Source organism: Schistocerca piceifrons, chromosome 9 (assembly GCF_021461385.2).
Source record: "Schistocerca piceifrons isolate TAMUIC-IGC-003096 chromosome 9, iqSchPice1.1, whole genome shotgun sequence".
In the NCBI taxonomy this organism is placed as follows: Eukaryota; Metazoa; Arthropoda; class Insecta; order Orthoptera; family Acrididae; genus Schistocerca; species Schistocerca piceifrons.
Genome location: NC_060146.1, coordinates 163,251,760 through 163,267,163, shown reverse-complemented (window position 1 = coordinate 163,267,163; position 15,404 = coordinate 163,251,760). Strand labels below are relative to the sequence as shown.

Sequence of the window (15,404 nt, the reverse complement as noted above, 5' to 3'; positions counted from 1 at the left end):
GGTCTGTTACACTTGCACAGTCATTACGGCTGCTTCAGATAAACAAAGAGTGTGTGTGAAATTTTGCTTCATGCTTAAGAAATCGGCAATAAAGACTCACCAAATGCTTCAAAAGGCTTTCCAGTAGGTTGCTATGAGTTGCACAGAAGTTTTTGACTAGTTTGAGATGAGTGTTGAAGACCAACCTCTTTCTGAACACCCTGTAACATCGTGAAATGAGGAAAACGTTGAAAAAATCAGCACGGGTTGTCGTTTCGTGATCGACCAAATTTCAACAGAGACAGGCATGAGTTGGAGCTCATGCCAGCGGACTTTGAATGAGGATTTGCATGACATGCATTCCTGCTAAATTTGTTCCTGACTTTCTAACACAGGAGCAAACAAACATGTGTGTGATGTGTGCCAGAGATTGAAAATGACCCAAACTTTGCACAAAGGCATTACGGCTGATGACAGTTGGTGTTACAGTGTCTAGTGAGTGGAGGACTCCCTAGCATCCCAGACCAAAAACAGCAAGCCACGTGAGTTAAAATGTGAAGAGGATGTACACCTGGGCCAGACTGGTAACCAGCGGTTTTATTTGGAACTCTTAAGATGTCTGTGCAGGGATGTGTGAAGTAAATACCTGGAATTTGTCAAGTAGGTGACTGGTTCATTTATCATGACCCTGTCACCACACACACAGCCTTACAAATGACCCACTATTTGGCATCTCAGCGATGATGTGTCATTCCCCACCCTCCGCATTCACTAGAGCTAAAATTTTTATAACAAAAATCTTTTTTTTTTTGTGTTCCCCTCCTACACTTCATACAAAAAAGTGTGAATGATGGCCGCTATTTTCACTGGCTGAATTCTCATTTTGGATAACAGTAAGCAATTTTTACGGGAAATGTGTAAATTCATAATTCATTGTCGACAGTTGTCTGATGCACCCAGATATGAAATTAAAACTGGTGAGCATGACATACACCTCACAAATAATGGATCTTGCTGAGGTGGGGTGGCTTGCATGAGTCAGTAGTACAGGTACTTATACTGTAGGTGCAACCAGAATGGATGAGTATCTGTGTAAAGGCCGGCAAACATGTGGTTCCTGAAGAAGGGCAGCAGCCTTTTCAGCAGTTGACTGATCTGGGTTCATAACACTAGCAACATGGCCTTGCTGTCCTGGTACTGAGAGTAGGTGAAAACATAGGGAAACAGCAATCGCTAATTTTCCTGCGGGAATCCATCTCTACTCTTTGACGTGTTGAAGATAGTATCTTCTTGAGTTAAATATTTCTGAGGTAAAATAGGCCTCCATTGGGATGCCAGATGGGGACTACTCAGGAGGATGTGATCATCAGGAAAAATGGTATTCTGTGGGTCAGAGCAAGAAATGCTAGATCCATCTTTGGGTAGGAAGATTAGAGAATTTAAAAAAGAAAATAGAAGGATTAGAATTAGATATAGTGGGATTTAGTGAAATGCAGTGGCAGGAATAACAGAGCTTCTGGGCAGGCATATACAGCCTAATCAGCACAAAATATCAAATAGGGGTAATGCACGAGTGGACCTAATAATGCCAATGAAAATAGAGGTGCAAGTAAGCTACTATGAACAGAATAGTGAATACATTATTGTAGGCAAAACACCACAAAGCCAATACGTACCACAGTAGGAAAGGTTTATGTAGCAGCTAGCTCCACAGATAATGAAGAGATCGAAAAAGATGCCTAATGAGATAAATCATTCATATAGTTGACAATTAGGAAAATTTAACTGTGATGGGAGAATGGCATTTGATAGTAGGAAAAGAAAGAGAAGAAAAAATAATAGAGCATGGACTGCAATATCCTTTCTTTCAGGAGTGCTAGTTCTGCAAGGTTCGCAAGAGAGCTTCTGTAAAGTTTGGAAGGTAGGAGATGTGCTGGCAGAACTGAAGCTGTGAGGAAGGGGCGTGAGTCGTGCTTGGGTAGCTCAGTTGATACAGCACTTGCTCGCGAAAGGCAAAGGTGCTGAGTTAGGGTCTCGGTCTAGCACACAGTTTTAATCTGCCAGGAAGTTTCATGTATGCAGTACTTGCCAAACACATGTTTGTGGAATGCCAGTCTCATGATGCAGACATCATGCTGATTTTTGTGGAATGCGGGCGAAGCTCTGCCTAACCTATTCAACATAATCATCAACATGCAGGTGACCTGGTGATTTATCATGTCACAGTGAACAACCTATCTCAATAAAGTTCGTGTGCCAAGAGTAAATTGTAGGCCTGCCGGGAAGTTATTTAGCATATTCAGTGCAGAGTTCATTTCATGAGACCAAAACACACACCAGTGAAAGTAGTCATTTAAACTGTGCACTACACTGGTGTTTCTGGTGGTGGATTGGGGTACTGATACACTGTGTGAATCAAACTTGAGATTGTTTGCTACAAAATGATACATCTACCACACTCGATAAATGCAGTTTGCTGGCCCACAAAAAAAATGTAATTAGCTTAAATGCATATACACTGTGAAGTATCTGCACAGCACAAGCACTTGACAACATGATTGTGTGTAGCTCGTGCTGTTTGTATGTCTCACTGCCCTTACATACTTTTTAAGGATGCTACCACATTCACTGTGAGCGTCTGGGTCACTAGAAGTGGAGCGTGAACTCGGACAGGATAAGGGCTGGGTAAAGCAGGCAGAGCAGTGGCCTGGTCTCGGTGACATCCTGACACAGACTGTAAAGTGATTCGGGAACCTGAGTCTCAACTGCCACCGGAGATTGGAATTGCCCTACTCCAAAATCTGAAGGCAGTTTCTTAGCGACAGAATACACGTCGACTGCAGCTGCAGCATACAACTTCCACTTGATGGCCCTCTCCCAGACTGTGTGGCATTATCTTCTGATGCAATACAGCTAAGATAAAAAAGTGTTTATTCTAAAGAAGTGTGCAATAAGAAGTCGATAACTGAAGATGACGAAGGAGCCTCTTCGGGGACTGTCGGTGACAAGTCGTATAGGCACCACTCCATTACAGTGTTTATGGTTAATAACGGATGTGAATTCAGGTTGAACTACATAATTCACAACTCCAATACTAGAAGAAGAAATAATATCCACACTGACTGTGTGTCCCTGTCTGTGGTTCAGAATGGAGCTCTGTAGTCTGGTGCAAAAATCTGTAACAGGTTATGGGCATAAATCAGGCAGGAAACAACATCTCCCGATGTTAGAAAACAAAGTAAAACAGTACGTTAGTAGCCACTCCTACAATTTATCAGAGTATTTGGTCTCAGTGATGTAAATTCAACGTAAGTCTAGTATCTGTATTAAACAGATGTCGACTTTATCAGTACATAGACAGTTACATTTGGACAGTCAGATGAGGACAGCAGTTGAGCAGAGCTGAGAGAAGGTATAGTGGCGCCCCCCCCCCCCCCTTTTCCGCAATGTAGCTGCTGTCTTCCTAAGATCTGTGACTGTTAGTCTACTTTACAGCAGTGGTTGCTTCTTGTTGTTAATGCATAAAGTGATTCACTCCACAACCTGGAAGACTCTCCTGGTAGCACTTATGGAGTACAGTGTGTTAGTGTTCTCCTGGCAAACTGCTGGGAAGTAATTATATATTGTAAGTGTGTATATTGGGGGGGGGGGGGGGGGGGGTGCTGGGAAGTGCACACTGTTGTTTTGTATTTTTTTAAATAATATTTATACTTTTGCTTTAGTTATTTCCGTAATTCAAGTGAGAGAAAGAACTATTCACAATTCTTATTCAATACAGCTTTCTCTGCTAGCTTATCCTGTGCATGTCCCTTCATCCTTGACATAGGTGTCCACCGAAATTTATGCAAGGAGGAGCAAGATTCTAAAACTGCCATTTTTGATACAAAAACTTGAGTAGTTCCTGTTGATTGTTAACAAAAATAACCAGGAGAAATCCTCAAAGTGAAGAAGCGCAATAAAATTTAAAAATGCTTATTCAACATATGCAACCTATAACATTGTTCGCTTACAAAGCTTCACATCTGATCATTTTAATGGATTTTATTCAATTATTTTCATGCTTTCTGACATGACTGGCATAATTAAAGGTTAACAAAATGTATTATGGAAGCTATTTTTTTTAAAGTTATTTTGGTAAAGCGTAATCCAGGCCAGTGTTTGACTAGATGTATGTGGGAGACCACTCAAAACAATTACAAACTGTCCGGTCCTATCTACTCCTAACAGCAGTGGAGTCAGCCAAGAGAATTCCTCCTCCCACTCCCAACCACCCATGCAACTGGTAGACTGTCGAATTTGTAAATCTGTGATTGCATGTTATCTCTGCTGCACCCCATAGTGTTTGAGAAAATACTATTTCATGAATTAGGGATTTTTTTTACATTACCTTTAACATTTTTTCCCCCACTTTTCTTGCACAGTACACTTACAGTTTAGTAAGATCGTGTTCTTTAGAGACCACTACAATCACTCTGTGACTGAAAAGCTGACTGTGGTCTCAGAAAACTGTGACAGGTTCTCCTTGACACCAGACAAACAGTAAACTATTGTGCAACAGGAGGATGAAGTATCCATGTGGAAATATTAGACACAAATGATGGGCAGACATTCTGCACCCTCATTTATTCTGTTTTGACATTAACCACCAGGATCTGCACACCAGCATGTCGGAATGGCCTCTTCTTGGACTCGATAAGCACTGTATGAGGAAGGAAGAGAGAGTGGTTTGGGGCTCTGTTTTGGCAATGTTCAGTAAATTGACACATCTGTCCGAATACAGTACCCCAACCTGAAGTAGAAACTTTTCTGACAATATCAATTCTGTCAATTCTGGTGTTCACTTTTTTTGCTGTATTTTCTAAGTATTTCATACCTTTACTGCATTTGTGTTTGTACTGACAAAGTGCATTACTATTTCTCTGATTCAGATTGACTGTGAAGTGAGACTGAGCTATATAAAAAGGATGGACAGGCCACAAGAACGTGCAAGTGAGCTGAGAACTTTCTATAAACAACTTCTGGGGAAAAAGGATGCAGACTGGAGTCAGCTGACTGCAGTTGGAATGACTCAAGGTTACTTTTAAAAAAAAATGAATCTGAGTTATTTTGTGCATTACCAGCTTTTATGAACACATTTCTGTAGAGATTGAACAAAATGATCAAAGTAATTACAGTACTTTCAACAGTTCTCAAGAACAAATTTGGAAACTACTAATCTGAGAAAAAATCCATGAAATAAAACCTCTGTAGCTTTTACTTCTTTAATGAAAGACAAATATTTATGTTATTCAGAGCATTGACCACCACTTGACAAATTCTGCACAGTTCAGCAGTGTTCCAATGAACATTGCACTGAAAAATTAATACAGACAATTTAATGTCCTTCATCTTTCTTCTACAGTTCCAATTTCATCTATTTTGTGCTGCATATTCTTTGAGGCTCTTTTCTCTTTGATGTGACAGTGTACATTTATAGTAGTACGTAATATATAGAAATGAGAATGTGTAAATATGTGTGGTACTAGATGTATCAGTTTTACCAGTTAGTTTCAAACACATTTTGTGATTGTAAGCACAAGCAAATACTTACACACTACTGTCTGCTGCCAACAACATGGAATTTTGGAAAGTGGATGGTGGGGAAATGGATGGCAATCTAAAAATGAGCATGAATTGGTTCCAGAAAAACTGAATTACTTTTCACTTTTGCTTTTGAGCAGAAACAGCAACTTTAACCTTGCTGCACTGATGACAGTCTGAGCAAAATGTAGGCCTATGAAAATGCAAAACTGAACAAACTATCAATGTATACCAATTATATATTTTTTTATTCTTGTGTTTGAATACAAAGAGAACTTTTTGTTAGCAATATTTATAAGTCATTCTTTGAAGCCAAACACATGTTATCAGACTGTAAATAACAACATTCTCACATAGATGTGCTGTAGTAAGTGCACCAAGTTGGTACAGAGCAAAATCTGTTTTCCATGTCAAGCATTACTGTGATTACAACTCAAGTTTGTGTCAACAAATCAATTGGCTACGTAACAGAGATAGTCTCTGCACAAAATGGTACAGGAAAGTGGTCAGACTAGATGATGCAATTTTGGTGCTGTTTGTATAAATAATTAAAAATACACATTTGGATTATTGGAGGTTAGAGCTATTTGTCATGCTTAAAATATCAGCTTTATAAGAAGGCGACAGTTACTTTCAGGTCCCGTAAATGATAAGCATTGTGAAGAATAATTTGAGTGAAAATTAAACACATCACATTTGAATTCACACTTCACTGTATGCTTTTCATTTGTAGATACCACTGTTATACAATAACCATAAGGTGGTGTAGGAGTTGTCATATATAAACAACCATTATGTGCTTTTCAGTTCATTTGTGCTGTCTGTCAAACTCTTTTTTTTTTTTTTTTTTTTAACCTTATGGACATTGCCAAAGAGTTGTATAAGCAGCTACATTCACTCCAACCTTTGTGTGTCAATGAAACAATAGTTATAAATTAAAAACCAAATGTTAATATTGTACAAGTTTATAAAAAGTACAAAATGTTTGAATTTTTCATTGTTTTTATTCAAAAATCAGGCCTGTACCATACTGATGGTGAAATTATGAGAAAAATTTTATACCGTAGATAAATCAGAAATTATGCTTGATTTCTCATTTCAGTATCACACTGATGCTCGCTATTTAACCATACAGAATAGTTCCTACCTTGATGCACAAGATTTTCAGAACACAGCATGTACTAAAGTGAACATTATTTTGGGTACCATGTAATTTATTATTTTTCTCTGTTGCTGAGTATGGACATCTTAAAGTGTTTCTTACAAACATTTTTTCTGCATTTCAGGGCTGAGTGTTGTTATAAAGTGATACTTGTAAATAAGGAACCTTCTACATTTGCCCAGAACACTTCCCTCATGTGCCACTTGTGCTCCACTCTGATAATTATAATAACTTTTTGTCACAAATTATGATATTTGCTGCAATAAATAATGAGGTAGTTCCTCACATAAAATAAATAAAGGAAATAAAGCTGTTTGGTATATCTAAATACTGCTGCATAAAAGGCACAGCTTACTTCTTAGAAATTTTTCAATATAGACCTACATTAGTAGAACTTCAAAGGACTAAAATTCAAATAAACTGACTGCAGAACCCATTTAACACTAAAGCTTAGAGCACTTACTTGTAGTGTGCTTCTTGTTTGCCTTACAGTATTGTTGGCCAGATACTACAGGGCTTTCCCTAGCTATCAGTCTTAAATAACTCAGTTCAGAAAACAGTACAAGAGCGGCACACGATTGGCTAGCTGAGGGAAGGCCCCCCTCCCCTACAGGCATCACTTGCTCAACAGCATACAGCTAATACGTAGACAGCTGCTGATTGCATCACTGCCAGCTGTCTGATAAGCAGACTCGGCTGCCAAGGTCACACAGTGCTGCGAATGTCAATACAGTGACACACACACACACACACACACACACACACACACACACACACACACACACACACACACACACACACAGAGAGAGAGAGAGAGAGAGAGAGAGAGAGAGAGAGAGAGAGAGAGTCAGTCAGTCAGCATTACCTGCACATATTGTTGCTCTGAGAGTCCTGATGCTTTCTTAAGATTGCACAATGTAATTAGTAAATCTCTTTTATACTAGTTGAGAAGCTTTATTTATTAAAAGAATTTCATTATTATGGTTTTAATAACTTGTGCAGTTTTTATTTATTAATTTGTTTATCTCAAATTTCAGATGTGACAAGGAAAGTCTAATATTTACATATGCTTACCTTTGCCATACATTTTGTATTTATTTATGCGAAAAAGGATAAGTAGTTTGGAACAAGGGAAGAGCAATGACTGGTTATGCAGTGATCTCTGTAGGGCTCATTTCAACATGGAGACATCTTGGATAACTGCTCCCAGGGCCAGACTGACCTTCCACTTTGACACTGTACACTGATTAGTAATCAGTGACATTTGGCACTACTTTTAGACTTTATCAATTTCATACACACATCTTACCCAGAGCTCTCTACATATTCCAAGCCAGTAAACAATCACATTAATATTTCATTTACTGTTTCAGTACAGAGAAGGCACAAAAATTTATGAGACTGAAATTTTGTTTCAGTATGTAAAACACACATGGAAGGGCACAAATTCTGTAGTATAATAAATGGAATAGGACTCATTCCCAACAAAATTAAAGTACAGTTGTGTTCTACAAGGTATCTCAAAACTTTACCATCAAGTTCCCCACCCAGCCATCAGCTAAATATGTTTAAACCTGAAAAGTACTGCTCTTTCAATTTGATAAGAGTAAAGCATAATATTACAGACGACGACTGAAGGAAACAAGCTACAGCGGCATATGAGTCCACAAAAAAAGCTTTTTACATGAAGTACTCTTGCCAGATTTGTTGTTGCAATTGCACTAAATTAAGCAGCTACACACACATAATTTTTGCTAATTTAACTCCTAAACTCTACTGTCCCTCCCTATTCTTGTCATTCAGACATTTTATAACATGTCGTAACAGATACATTTTAACCTTTATTAATGTTGTTGTAAATTTTTTGGCAGGGTTGTAGCATGCTCGTAGTGTTATATTTCAGCAGAAAGCCCTATTATTGAAATATTGTATGCACGTTGAAGTACAGTCGTGATAACACACAAAGAATTCTGCATAAATGTGATTCGTCATCTGTCTGTATTTAACCTACTAGCTGACCTGGCGAACTTTGTACCGCCTAACAGTCAATGAATGTCATGTTACCTTTTAGCTGAACTAATTTACGTTTTGATGAAGGTAATACAATGATACAAAATAATATTAATATAGATAGAAATATAAAAGTATTTTATTTTGATGAATGATGATGAATACATACAGAATGAGAATAAAAATTTAAAAAATAATAATAATTAAGTATTTCAAACACATGTCAGAAAAAAATCATTGAAAACTATGTTGTGCAGGTTGGGATACACTCTGATTAATTCATTAATCGGATTTTCATTCAAGCACCTTGTGGTAAACGACATTCTTTGTTTTTTGGTCAGGCGCAAGAACAAATAATGCGGATGGTTTGCCGACACGTGAGCATGCAACGTACAATTGACCATGAGAAAAACACGCATTTTCTAGATTGAGGCCACAAATAGTCAAGGATTGGCCCTGTGATTTGTTGATCGTCATGGCGAAGGCAAGACGAATCGGGAATTGAATTCGTTTAAACTCAAAGGGCATATCTGTTGGGATCATCGGAATCCTTGGAATAAGAACTTCCTCATCTTTAAATTTTCCTTTAAGTATCGACGCGTGAATCACATTGCTCATCAGTTTTCTTATCACCGAACGCGTTCCATTGCACAGTTTTGGTTGGTTTAAATTTCTAAGCATGATGACTACCAAGCCAACCTTCAGTTGTAAATTGTGCGGTGGTAAACCAGGCACATCCAAGGAGTTCAAAAATTCAGTTGGATAATTAGTGGCTTCTTCTTCGTTTGTTACACAGTCGATAGATTTGAATGAATACAGAGTACCTACGATTTGATTTTGAATTATAAAATTGAGGTCATCTACATCTTTATTTTTAGCCGCCAAAATTGCTCGCTCACTTAACCATTTAGTATTTTTGTGGTTAGCAATGATATCCGGAAATACTATGTTGATAAGCTTGTCTTTTGATGAGACGAAATTGCAAAAATTTAGAGGAAATGAAATCAAACCGCTCGATTCGTCAACAGGAACACGGCCATTACCGATAGTCAGCAACTGCTTCGAGAAATCATCAGCAGATAGATCGTTCAACAATGCAACTCTCATATTTACAGACAGTTGAAGTTTGTTTACATATCACCACAGATTTGATGCTTTGAGGCAAGCGTTTATTTCGGCGGCAGCAGTAGATCTTGGAATTACTGGTAGTGTTTGTCAGAAATCGCCAGATAATAAAATCATTGAACCACCAAAACATCTCGAGTCATTGCGCAGATCTTTTAATGTTCGGTCTAGTGCTTCCAATGCGCGTTTGTGCGTCATTGTGCATACGTCCCATACGATGATTTTTGATGCTACTAAAACTTTGGCCATTGCGGAGTGTTTCGAAATGTTACATGTCGGTTGTTCAGTAGTTTGAAGGTTTAATGGCAATTTTAACGCTGAGTGAGCCGTACGGCATCCGTCTAACAATGTGGGCGCTATTCCAGAAGAAGCAATTGCTACCGCAATTTCGGATCTCGCACGTACAGTGGCCAAAATCAATGACATGAGGAATGTCTTCCCAGTTCCACCGGGGGCATCCAAAAAAAAATAAGCCACCATTTCCATCATCAATTGCATTAATCAGTGTATCATAGACTTCCTTCTGCTTAGGATTCAACAGTGGTACATTCGTTTGAACTGATTGGATTAGTTCATGTGGATCATATTCACGCTCACGTTCCAATTCTCTATTAAATGCGTCATTCATTCCGCGATCTAGCGCTGGCATTCCTAACCTAACTAACAAACTGCCGCACATGAGGTAACACATATCTTCGATCAAGAGCAAAGCCTGGTTATGCATCTCCTCATTCGCCTTAAGACCGGGATTTCTTGAGCCGACACGAATTCGATATAAAATGTCTTCTGACATGTTATCTTTGTATTTGTTCCACAGGTCACGTGGGTTCGATGGGAAGCATGTCGAAATGATGATAGCAAATAATGTGTGTATCTGACTTGGAGATGCAGAAATAATTGCTTCAGCGATTGTCGTGTTCCAATGAGTATCGTTTTCAAGCAAATTCAGCTCTTGACATGCTGCACGAAATGTGGGGCACACTATACCATTAACAGTTCATAGTGATTCAAATGATGTTGGCCCTCGAACATGTACCAGCAACAACCGCAAATAGAAACATTCATCATTCTTCGGATGAACTGTGTAAATACAACCAAGAGCATCAGCAGAACGCATATCTGGATGACCAGGAACTGCATCGCCTTGCTTCCGACGATGAAATTTCTTCGATGTAGCGTTCCAAGTGTAATAACGTGGCATTTCCGAGTAAAGCAACGTTCGTGCGAACGGATCGTTTTGACAAATCGCAAAGAAACTGGTCAGTGTTGTCGCTGGAGGTGTTTCGGCACGTTGAGCCGCATTCGACGCTGTGAAATATACTCTCTGACCGTTCTCTAGATGCACCCCCAAATGTACAACAGTGGGATAACGTTCGTGAATAGGGAATGAGAATATACGCCAAATTGCTTCATTGCAGTTCACATATCTACCAACTTGATAGCGCGTGATTTCATCGTTGATATTGGATGTTTGGATACCAAAAACCGCCATGTCGCTCCCTTTCGTGACATATTTGCAAATGTATTTAACAGATTTGACCGAATTGCAATACTCAACATTACAATGTGCCTTGAATGTTTTGGAAAGAAGTGGCGAATATGGAACAATCCAACTGTTGTCAACTATGAAATCGTTTCCTTTCACTTTAGTTGTGATAGTTCTACAATTATCATCGAGCGATCGACGCCGATACAATGGATAACCATCGTTGCCTGTAATGGTCTCTGCCGTGAATTTTCGCGGATACCGTTTGGAACACTTGCCGTCGACCATGCACGGTGATTGGCGGTTGATAGTGCCACATGGTCCATGAATCATATTCGTGATTACTACATCATGTAGGTCTGGATCGGTTTCAGGAGCAGGAATCTCCGCACATATGATGTCATCTATTTGATCTGACCGAATTCTGTCTACTAACCAAATTAGAATGTGAGCATGCGGTAGGCCTCGTTTTTGCCATTCGACTGAATACATCCAGCATCGAGTAATCCCAAAGACGTGTTGCTTAACAATGTAATTTATTAGTGACCGAATTTTTTGCTTGAAAACCCGTGCGGTGATGTCGTGTCGATCACTTGATGTTTGTCCGGGAAGCAGCAATTGAATAATTTCCATCCATTTCGGATTACATGTAAATGTAATGAATAGATCTGGCCGACCATAATGACGAACGTATGTCATTGCATCTTGCGCATATTCATGCATATGACGCGGGCTACCTGTGTATGTCGCTGGTAAAATAGTCAATCGACCAACATTTTCTGAATCTCCTTCTGTGCTTATTGCATCGCTTAAATGAATATACTCTTCCAAACGCAATTTAGCTTGATTCAACCGGATGAAAGTCAGGCGCTCCATTTCGATTTTAACGTACATGTCAACGCAGTATTGTTGAAGCAGTCGACGAAATCGCAACAAATAATTGTCAGAATTTTCACGAATGATCAAACGATATGCGTAATAATTCATCGAACTAACCTTCTTGGTAGTTTCCTCACCTGAAACAAATACAGTAAAAATTGTATTTTAGAACCCCTAATAGGTTAACGACTCTTACAGCTACTCTCTACTAAATTAGGAGTGACAACTTTTTTTGTGTACCAAAAGCAAACAGAATAAAATGTATATCAAGTTAAAATGAAAACAATGATATTGATCTTACCATTCAAAGGATTAATCATTTTGATATTAAAGTGATATCCATCGTCTCCTTGTCAAAACATCAGCGGGTATTGTAACGCGTCATATGAATGGTGTGTTTCATATATTCTTTGTAGTTTCCCAGTATTGCGTCGTGTAAGCACAATATCACGTGTTTCCAAGTTTTCACCAACAATCAGGATTGCCACTTCATCGATTGTTGGAGCATTAAATGTGCGTTCATGTGTTCCAGCTGGTCTTTATCTGCTCTGATTACAACTTTATAGTCATCACTTGGCATGCGCTCTAAAGCAGTCTTGAACAGCCTGACCAATGCATGATGTTCATGAAGCATTTGCTGCAAATCTTGGAGAATTGCTCTTTTCGTAGCTGTGTTGATCCCTTGACGCCGGTCAAGTTGTTCTTCCATATTGCCCATGAAGTATATTTGCAAGAATTTGTGCTGTGCACCTTCAATAGGTTGCAATGATCCAATGCGATGGCAAATCTGGCCCTGAATCTGTAAATTCAAAGCCATAGTTATAGTTAGATTTACAAACACTTTTTTTTTTTTCAAATAATAACATACCATTTTTATTTTAGAGACAAATACAGAAATCTAACAAACTACATTCCAAATTTTTTTTACAATCATAGAAAATAAAGTTTTTAACGTAAATTACCTTAAATGTCGGATTATATCCGTGTTCTTCGATAATTTCCGCCCCAAATGAAGTCATTTGGAAACAGACATTGTATTTTTGAGTGTTCGCTAGAAAATGTCGTGATTCTAGTGTTTCGCCATAAAGCAGGGAACGCAATGGCTCTGGTGGTGGGACCACTAATGGCAATGTCACTTTACCACTAAGGCAGCACAAACCAGGCGTTTCACCAGCAAACTTCAATGCGCCACAATGCTGGCAAACAATGTCCATTGGACCAATGCAAACTAAACGATGCAAGTTGTAGTCGATGGTGCAATCATATCGAAACGCTGCTCGATTCAAATCAATACTTGAACCATTTCTTCTTGCACTTCGAAGATTATTCCTCTGTTCATCTGTACGATAAGCTCGACGATTTCTCGTTTCTAATCTAGCCATTTCACGGGCTGCCTCTCTTTGCTCTTGTGTTTGAGAAGCACAAATTAAGGCCCTTCTTTGCTCCATCCTAACGCGGCGCTCTTCTCGGGCAATTTCTCTTTCTTCGTCAGATAATTGACTCGCGATATTCCGTTGCCTAATTGCATTACGGCTCCGCTGGGAAAGATTAGATCTTCTAGGACGCGGCATTTTTATTAATAGTAATACTGAATATGCACTCGCACAAAACCACATAAAACAATCGAGACATAGACAATAGCTTATCAAGAAAAATCATAGACAACCTATGAAAAGACATTTACACTTTTGTTAACCTGTAGAATAAATCTTTAATTAATTTAATAAATAATTTACACAAATTAATGTCTAAAACAAACAAATATAACAGTACCTACCTGAACTTTCGAGACATTTTACACAAAATAAATTTCTGAACGCACACATAAATAGTTGTTACAGTATTTGACAGGACTGGACAACAAATGTTTGACATGTAATAAACAAATGAGCATTTATTGAAATGATTAAGTACTCATTACACATTTCTGAACGCACGCGTAATATTTTTCAATCTTTTTTTTTAAAAAAAATACACATAATAGTTTATTCATCCATTTTAAATAGTTTATGAACGCATGCATAAATGTCAATCATTACTTACAGATTTTGACAAAATAATTTGACAGCTCCGAAACTAAAGAACTTTTAGGGAAAATAACGCATTTTTCAAGTATTCGTCAATTTTTCATTATTTTAAAGATGTATTCTGCTATTCAGGGCAGAGACAAATCCAACAAATCAAAAACCATGAAAATTTTTATTCGTCAATTTTTCATTATTTTTAAGATGTATTCTGCTATTCGGGGCGGAGACAAATCCAACAAATCAAAAACCATAAAAATTGGTCCAGCAGATCTCGAGTTATAAGTGTTGTAACAAACCCGACTTTGTTTTATATACATAGATAAGGAAAGGATAGATTGCTACTTACCGTAAAGACGACATACTAAGTTGCAGACAGGCATGATTAGAAGACACTAATACTTAGCTTTCGGCCACCACAGCCTTAGTCAGAAAAAGAAACAGATACAAACACCCTTTATGTATACATGCCTTTTAATTGTGCCTGTCTGCAACGTAATGTGTCATCTTTATAGTAAGCAGCAATCTATGTTTTCCTTAACTGTTGATATTCGACCCTGAGTTTGTTTTTTAACCTGTTTTTATTTTGTTTTACTCAAGTTATCCTGTCCACTATTTTAATTTCTTCCTCTCTGAGATAGCCTTTCTGTTGTCATCTTCCATAATGTTTTTTACAAAATTTCAGCCTTACTGACAAACTTTAACACAAGGGAATAGTGCTGCAAAGGAATAAGCACTATGACCAAAATCATTGCCTGTGAAACTGACTGAGACTGAATTGGATGAAAAGGAGTGTCCCTCGTCTGCCCGTAGGTGGCCTAATTTTTTTTTTAAAGTGGTCTCAAGACTTCTTTAATGTGGTGCATTAATTAATCTGCATAGTTTTGTAGCATGCTTGTATACATACAAATCACCAAATATAGCACTTTGGCTTCATAAAGACATAAATCAACATCGTGCCACTCGGTTTGCACACAGAACATGTAATGTCATACAACACTCATTTGAATGTTGATTTTACTATTTTGTGAATGAAGTTTATGGTGATACCACAATCTGTTGCTTAGGCCATTTAGGTTGACAGGTATCAGATGCTGTGTCAGTTTTGTATGTTAGCAAAACAAAAGGGTGGTATTTAGTGTTTTTCAGATTTGTACTT

At 38.2% G+C, this 15,404-nt stretch overlaps 1 protein-coding gene and 1 long non-coding RNA gene across 4 annotated transcripts in view; one reads left to right on the top strand and one right to left on the bottom strand.

The window, feature by feature from the left end:
- The window catches only part of LOC124717318 (glycine N-methyltransferase), a 97,769-nt gene extending 90,456 nt beyond the window's left edge, over window positions 1-7,313 (bottom strand). Inside the window, exon 1 of one of the 3 annotated variants that reach the window (XM_047244153.1) lies at window positions 7,185-7,313. The gene's annotated coding sequence lies outside the window, so the exon portion shown is untranslated. Of the gene's footprint in view, window positions 1-100; window positions 198-7,184 lie in introns of those variants that run through there. The other 2 variants (XM_047244152.1, XM_047244154.1) reach the window with 2 other exon arrangements.
- Window positions 1-15,404, top strand: part of LOC124717319 — a 28,344-nt gene that overhangs the window by 6,726 nt on the left and 6,214 nt on the right. Inside the window, exon 2 of the long non-coding RNA XR_007005732.1 lies at window positions 4,908-5,052. This is a non-coding gene — a long non-coding RNA (uncharacterized LOC124717319). The remainder of the gene's footprint in view (window positions 1-4,907; window positions 5,053-15,404) is intronic.